An 8107-nucleotide genomic window follows, 5' to 3' on the forward strand; every position below is an offset into this window, starting at 1 on the left:
TTCCAGCATTTTCGGATTTGCTAGATCAGACAGTCTCCTCCCCACCCCCGACCCCTTTACTCTTTAGGGGCCAGTATGCCTGGCTCTTTTTTATTTATTTATTTTTCCATGCTCAGCCTGGGATAAGTAAATAAAAGTCCCCAGGTGGAGTTTGAGGACCTCAGGTTTGGGTCTTAAATAATGTGACTTTGACTTCAGTTATTCCAATATACTTTTGACGATCCCATTTCCTTCAGGGCGCTTAAGGGGATTGAAGTAAAACACCTCATCTGGGCCCTTTAAAGTCTCAGGAGGGGTGGGGGGAATTAGGTCCAGTTCTAAAAACATTGAAATAGCCAGGCTGGGAAAGTGTTGGCTTACTTTATCTGAATCACCACACCCATTTCTAAGTACACTTTAGAGCAATGTCCAAGAGACTGTTGAAAATCTGGATGGCATTACATACTGCCACTGGAGTCAAATGGCCTACACACCTGAAATTGCTTTTTTGGATCTGTGGCTAGTCTCCTCCAAGAAACTGTTATCATCTTAGATAGGGTTGCACCTGGTGGCATTAAGATTGCTACGTATTATACAGACAGGCACTAATCAATTGCAACAGACTTCGGTTTGGAGTTCGAGCTACGTGTTGGGTGGTTTGAGGCCTTTGACAAGAGAGGGGGCAAAAAAGAGCCACTTAAAAATCACGGAGGCTGCTAGGAAGGTTTAAAATGGTCTTAAGCAGGGAAGCCGGGGAAGGGGTGGGAAAAGAGGGGGAGACAATCCCAACTCCCCTGTCCATAGTCAGTCAATCAATCAATGGGATTGAGCATTTATGGTGCGTGAAGCCCTGTGCTAAGCATTGCAAGGGTACAGTACAGTAGCCCTCAAGGAGCTTACAGTCTAGTCACACCATCCAGTCCCCGGTAAGAGTACAGTGAGCTGTTTTCCCTCCCCCAAAGCCCCCCATTGGTATGCAGTCTAATTTGGGGGTGTGGAGTCAAGTTGACTGCAACACCCACACTTAGACAGTTGACTTGTGACTTCAGTGTGGAAACCCTGGTGGTTCTCAATTCTGTACTCTCCTTCGCACTCTCCATCCTTTTTTTTAAAAAATAACTTTTAAGCACTTACTATGTGCTAGACACTGTACTGGGTGCTGGGGTAGATTCAAGATAACCAGGTTGGAATCGTCGATGCCCCACGTGAGGCTCAGAGCAGTGCTCTTTCCATTAACATAACCCGTTCTCGGGTGATGCTTGGCTTTCCCAAACTGTTCCTTCTCCTGGAGCAGAGTTGGAGGAAAAGAAGCAGCGTGGCTTAGTGGAAGTCAGAGGTTGTGGGTTCTAATCCCGTCTCCACCACTTATCAGCTGTGTGACTTTGGGCAAGTCGCTTAACTTCTCTGTGCCTCAGTTACCTCATCTGTAAAAGGGGGATGAAAACTGTGAACACCATGTGGGACAACCTGATAACATTATATCTACCAGCTCTTAGCACAGTGCCTGGCACATAGTAAGCGCTTAACAAATACCATCATCATCATCATCATGGCTTAGTGGAAAAAGCATTGCCTGGGTGTGAGGGGACCTGGGCTCTAATCCCAGCTTAGCCGATTGCTTACCGTGTGATCTTGGGCAAGTCACAACTTCTCTGCGCCTCCGTTTCCACTTCTGTACAATGGCAGTCAAACCTTATTTCCTCTCCTACTTAGACTGTGAGCTCCGTGTGGGACAGGGACTGTGTCCAACTTAATTTATTGTATCTACCCCAATGCTTAAAACAGTGCTTGTTACATAGTAAGCGCTTAATAAATACAATAATAATAAAAGAAGGAAAGAATCAGTGTTGCCCTAAAGAGAGCACTGCTGTTGCCCAACTATGATCAGAAGAGGAAAAATGTCACATCCGGCTCTGGCCCGGCCTTCCTCCTAGCTTGTCCAGGGAGATGGATAAAACTAATAATGCACAAAGCGAGAGAGAGATTGAAAAGTTTTTCCGACATCCCCAAACCCAAGAAAATGCATCTGAGACTTGCCACCCTACCAGTGAAACTTGGAGGAAATGGAGACTTGGAGAAGCAGTGTGACCTAGTAAAGAGAGCACAGGCTTGGGAATCAGGAGACCTGAATTCTAATTCCGACTCGGCCACTTGTCTGCTGTGCGACCTTGGGCAAATCACTTGACTCCTTGATTAAATACCTGCTCCCTCTCCTACTTAAACTGTGAGCCCCATAAGGGAGAGGGACTGCATCCAACCCGATTAACTTGAATCTACTTTGACAGTTAACCTGGTATGTGCTTAACAAATAAAATAGAATAATAATAATTGCTGTAGATTTCAAAAAAACTTACAATATGCTAGATCACAATCTCCTTGAGGATGGCAATTAGGCTACTAATTCTATTGTATTGTCCCAACTGCTTAATATAGTGTGTTGCACAGAGGAAGGGCTTCATTAAATACTGATGATTGATGGATTGGCAAAACGTCTCTGAGACGCTACTGTATATTGGAAGGCTGGTGGTGAACAGAAACTCTCCCCCGGCTTTCAAAGCCTTATGGAAGGTACATCTCCTCCAAGAAGCTATTTCTGATTAAGCCCTCATTTCCCCTTCTCCTACTCTCTTCTGCATCATCCTGACTTGCTCCCTTCATTTATTCCCCTGCTCCCAGCCCCTCAGCACTCATGTACATATCTGTAATTTTTATTATTTATATTAATGTGTCTCCCCCTCTAGACAGTAGGCTCGCTGTGAGCAGGGAATGTGTCTGTTTATTGTTGTATTGTACTCTCCCCACATGCTTAGTACAGTGCTCTGCACACAGAAAGACCTCAGTAATTATGATTCGCTGACTGATTGGGAGAGTAACTATGGAGTCTGGTAAAGAACAGTCATTTTTCTCGAGTCCCCTATAAATTGGGAAAACCAAGAACCAAGCTTATATCGACTTTTGAACTGACTAATTAATCTGTATCTAGATAGAAAAGCCAAGATGATATACCTCTGAAAGAAACAGAAATAATCTTCTCAGAATCATCCTTAATTATGGCTCAAAGCAGAGATCAAAACAATCGTGGCTCCAAAGCCCACGATCATTTGAACTCTATTACACAGGAACTTCTAAACCATGATTTAATTAAACCCTTTAATTAAGAATGAATATATTTTCACCTTATTATCTCTCAACCCATCCCAGGCAAATCTCCCCACCTGTTCTCCCAGTGACTCCCTGATAAGAACATATGGCAATAAACAGTGTCATTAACTGGTAAGGGAATTTTGAGGAACTGTGTATTGACTGACCATTTGACATCCAACCTAATGGCTGAACTAGCTAACATCCCTAAACTTTCTCTTCACATCTATGACTTCTTTTTCTTCTGATAACCCATTACAGACCTCCGTCTAGGAATTTCTCCAAATCCAACTTGATTTTACTAAGATTTTCCATCTATACAACTCTGCCTCAGCCCTCTCTCAGGCCACACTCTCCCAGCTCGCCAGTTCATTCCAGTTCTTGAAACCCCACCACCTGCATGAAACTCTCAATTAACAGGAAGAAAAGTCCTGATTTCCCCCCAGTTATGTAAATCATGAAACACCCTCATCTCGATGATTCTAATCAAATGGGGATAACCTAGGAGATAACCTAGGCTCAAATGGGGATGAAGACTGTGAGCCCCACATGGGACAACCTGATCACTTTGTATCCCCCCCAGTGCTTAGAACAGTGCTTTGCACTTAGTAAGTGCTTAACAAATACCAACATAATAATAATAATAATTCTGGTATTTGTTAAGGGATTACTATGTGCCAAGCACTGCACTAAGCACTAGGGTGGATACAAGCAAATTGGGTTGGACACAGTCCCTGTCCCATGAGGGGTCATAGTCTCAATCCCCATTTTACAGATGAGGTAACTGAGGGCCAGAGAAGTGAAGTGACTTGCCCCAAGGCCACACAGCAGACGAGTGGCAGAGCCGGAATTAGAACCCATGACCTTCTGACCCCCAGTACCGTGTTCCATCCACTGCACCGTACTACTACTGTGGGACAAAGAAAAATCGCCCTTGAAAACCGACTCCAGATATACTTGCGTTTGTGGATATCTTTCTTCTCATTTTTTAGCAAGGCTGTATTAGACCCTAAAATATAGGTAAGGGGAACCTTTCTGAGAACCCAGCGATAGCAAGGGTGAACCTGATCATGTATTGCCCTCCAATTTTCAAAATATGGAAGGTTTTTTTTTTAATGGTACTTGTTAAACACTTAATAGGTGCCAAGAACTCTACTAAATTTTGAGATAAAATAAAGACATTTAAGTAGGATACAGTCCTTGTCCCACATGGAGCTCACAGTCTCACAGAGGAGGAAGTAGAAATTATTTCCAATGGGAAAGACAGTCAACCATGTTTATGATGCTACTTTCCATCTGTCAGTTCTTTTGACCATGTTGGTTTTGGAATATTTATCATTCTCTCTTAACCATGGTTCATAAACTAGTTTATGTCATTTTAGAGATTACCGTGGCATTGTGCAGTTACTATATGCTAAGCACTGGCATAGACAATTGTGAGATCTGACACAATCTCTGTGCTTCACAAGGGCTCCCTTTTTTCGAGAGAGGGAGGGAAGGTGAGCAGGTAAAAGAGAGAGAAGGCAGAAAAGAGATTCTTAGAAGGGCAATAGCTTTCCTGGAGGCATCGTCCTGAGATGTTTTACTCCCAGGAACCCGCTCAAGTAGAAGCGGGCTCAGACCTCACCTATGCTTTGGCGTGTTTCATTCTTTGTTATGCTCTCTGGGGCCAAGTTCATTCAATTGTATTTATTGAGCATTTACTGTGTGCAGAGCACTGTATTAAGCTCTTGAAGCTCCCCCCGCCCAGCCTCCCCTACCCCGATCCTCAGGGATCTCAAGGTACCAGTGCTTGTGCAATGGTTACTGGCCGAGAAACTCATTGAGCTTCCTTTCTTTCTCCTACACATAACTTCCTGGATCTGTGGCCAGAAGCCATGGGAACCAGATAAGAGCTGGATATGGTGGAGCTAAAGGAACTTCTGCTCCTTCAAAATCTCCCTCTTGCCCCCCCAACCCCCACCTCCTAAATCACTTACCCGAGGCCCCCCCAAACCCCGTCTCCTGGCAGCCAGCGCCCTCAATCCAGCCCTGGGACTTTGCCAACTAGAAATGATCTGTGCTGAAGTTATGTAAATGTTCTCCGTGGATATTTAACTTTCTGTTCTTGTGCATTTCATTCTCTCTCTTCAATTAGTCAGATGGTTCTCTATCAACTCTCTCAGTGTTTTCCAGTAGGTCATACTTTGTGAAACCTCTAACAACTAATTAAAGTTTCATTTTAGACCTTTAATAGTGCAATCAATAATTTAGGGAGCAAAGAAAACATTTTCTGGGAAAGCATTAGCTTCAAAATGCACCGAAGTCCCTCGCTCCCCGTAACTACATTCGATTTCACTGAGGCTGGAGCTGGGGGATGGATAATAGCTGAAAATTGTGCCCATAGGCTCGTCATCTCAATTTGGAATTTTCTTTTAATCCGTTGAGCTTGCTAGAGTAATAACTAATTAGAACCATTACAAAGCTGTGGCTATAAATTATGATTTTTGGAAAAAGATCAAAACCATTATCTACTAATGCTATTTAATTCCAATACATTTATCGGTCCTACTTTAAAACTCAGACTTTTAAAGAATTACAGCATTTCTGATAGAGTTTAGTGCCTAGAAATGCAAAAATACAGGCATCTGAGATTTCCAAATTCCAGCTATAGAACTATACTGGGTTATTAAGATGTTTAAGCCGTTACAACTTTGGGGGCTTTTTTCCAAGTAACAGATTTCAGCCTTTTTTTCACATGGGTTACAGGTTCAGAACATGTAAATTTTCAATGATAAATGATCTATCTTGGTTTAGGTTGCCCCTAGATATGACAAACCAGGGAAGATTTGGGGGAATAATTTAGCTAGTGACCTACTGTTTACACAGTGTGGCTACTCAGTATGCTCTGAAATCAATCATGTTCAAGTGCTTACTGTGTGCAGAGCACTGTACTATGAGGTTGGAAGAGTACAATACAGTAGAGTTGGTAGATAGCTTCCCTGCCCAAAAGGAGCTTACAGTCTACAAGGAGAGGCAGACGTGAATATAAATAAATTACGGATATATTGCATAAGTGCTGTGGGACTGAGGGTTAGTTGAATCAAGGGTGGAATTTCCAGTGCAAGGGCAGTTCGTATGGTATAACTGCTGAGGTACCTTGATATCCAGCACTTGGAACAGTACTTAGCACAGAGTAAGCACTTAAGTACCTTAATTATCCACCACTTGTCCCACATGCCCTGGGATTTGGTTATGAAATTTTAAGTTTTCTGTCCGTACTACCAGGCCAGAGCCACTTTAGAAGTTTATTTCGTCATAAAAGCATGACTTGGGCTGTTTGTCTATAGCCAAACTAGGCTTCAGTTTGTTATTTAATCCCCAGGGTGAGTCAGGAAATGACTGTGGTGAATAAGGATATTTTTTAATAGTTTTGGTACTTAAGTGCTCACTATATACCAAGTGCCGTACTAAGTGCTAGGGCAGATACAAGATAATCAAGTTGGACATAGTCTACATGGAGGAGGGCAGACAGGTATTGAATCCTCATTTTATAGATGAGGAAACAGAGGCACAAAGAAAATAAGTGATTTATCCAAGGTCGCACAATAGATAAGTTTAGCCTGCAAGCTCTGTCCTTGCTCATCCAATGGAGAACACGTCTTTAGCCTTTGACTTGGGATCTGCTGATTCCCTGCCCTGACCTCTTCACTACAAGTCTCCCTTTCAGGATATACAGAAATTCCACTTGAATCTAGGTACAACAGGTTAAGCCATGACACCTGGATTTCCTGGGACATGCCAAGTGGCTTTTAATGGCATGCAAACTTTTACTAAGAAAAAGAAAAACCAGGAAACTATTTTTTGGATGGGAGTAATTGGAGGATTGTGGTTGTTTTTGTCTTATGCTGTCAAGTCGTGTCTTACCCATAGCGACGCCATGGACACATCTCTTCCAGAATGCCCCACCTCCCTCTTCAATAGTTCTGGTAGTGGATCCGTAGAGTTTTCTTGGTAAAAATATGGAAGTTGTTGACCACTGCCGCCTTCCATGCAGTAAACCTGAGTCTCCGTCCTCGGCTCTCTCCCATGCCGCTGCTGTCCAGCACGGGTGAGTTTTGACTTGTAGCAGATTGCCTGCCACTCGCTAGCCACTGGACAAGCTAGGAATGGAATGCAATGCCTCTGCTTGATTCTCCCTCCCATAGTCGAGACTGGTAGTGTACTGAAAACTCTCCAGGTGCGACCCTGTGAGGTGTAACTGGACGATTAGCAATAGCCAGATCTCACAGATAATCACTGTGGAGTGGTGATCTTCCTTGCAATGGGTGGTTCCTCTTTTTGTCTCTTAATATTTCCCCTTCTGTCACCCCAGGAAGGTTCCACAGAACCTGGGGAAAATTCGGTTCAATCTATGGTACTTATTGAGGGCCTACTACGTTAAGATCACTGTAAGCTCAGTGTGGGCAGGGAATGTATCCGTTACATATTGTTAGGTCGTACTCTCCCACCTGCTTTGTACAGTGTTCTGCGCATAGTAAGCGCTCAGCAAATACAACTGATTGATTGGAATAGATCCTTGAGAAGAAGAATGAATGGGAAAGGAGAAAATTGAGTGAAAAAAGAAAAGGATAATTAAAAGGGCAAATTGGGATAGATGAAATGAGGGACAGGCATGAATTGAGTGACAGGAAAAGAGCTGTGGGGGAGAAGAGGGAGACAGGGCTAAGATGACAGGGAAAGAAAAAGGGGGAAATGGAGCATAATGGGAAAAAGACCTCTAAAAAAGTGAGATGAGGAAAGAGGGCAGATATAAGAACCCAGGATTAGAGGAATCGGAAAGGGATAGAGGTGAAAGAGAGGAACAGGGGAGTTATTGATGAATTGATTACATGTTCAAGCCGGCATCACTGTGAGGCAGGACTCTGGGTTAGTTTGCTAATTCTAAATTCCAAAGTTTGTGCTACTGATTCACAGGAGGATGGGAAATTCTAGGTATGGATTTGGA

The 8107-nt window shown here is 43.3% G+C and overlaps 1 non-coding gene across 1 annotated transcript; it reads right to left on the minus strand.

The window, feature by feature from the left end:
* Positions 1 to 7220: 7220 nt before the first annotated feature.
* LOC114805530 lies at positions 7221 to 7357 on the minus strand. The gene has a single exon (XR_003753502.1). It is a non-coding gene; the product is annotated as a small nucleolar RNA SNORA7 (small nucleolar RNA).
* Positions 7358 to 8107: the final 750 nt, after the last annotated feature.

Source organism: Ornithorhynchus anatinus, chromosome 18 (genome assembly GCF_004115215.2).
Source record: "Ornithorhynchus anatinus isolate Pmale09 chromosome 18, mOrnAna1.pri.v4, whole genome shotgun sequence".
Lineage (NCBI taxonomy): Eukaryota > Metazoa > Chordata > Mammalia > Monotremata > Ornithorhynchidae > Ornithorhynchus > Ornithorhynchus anatinus.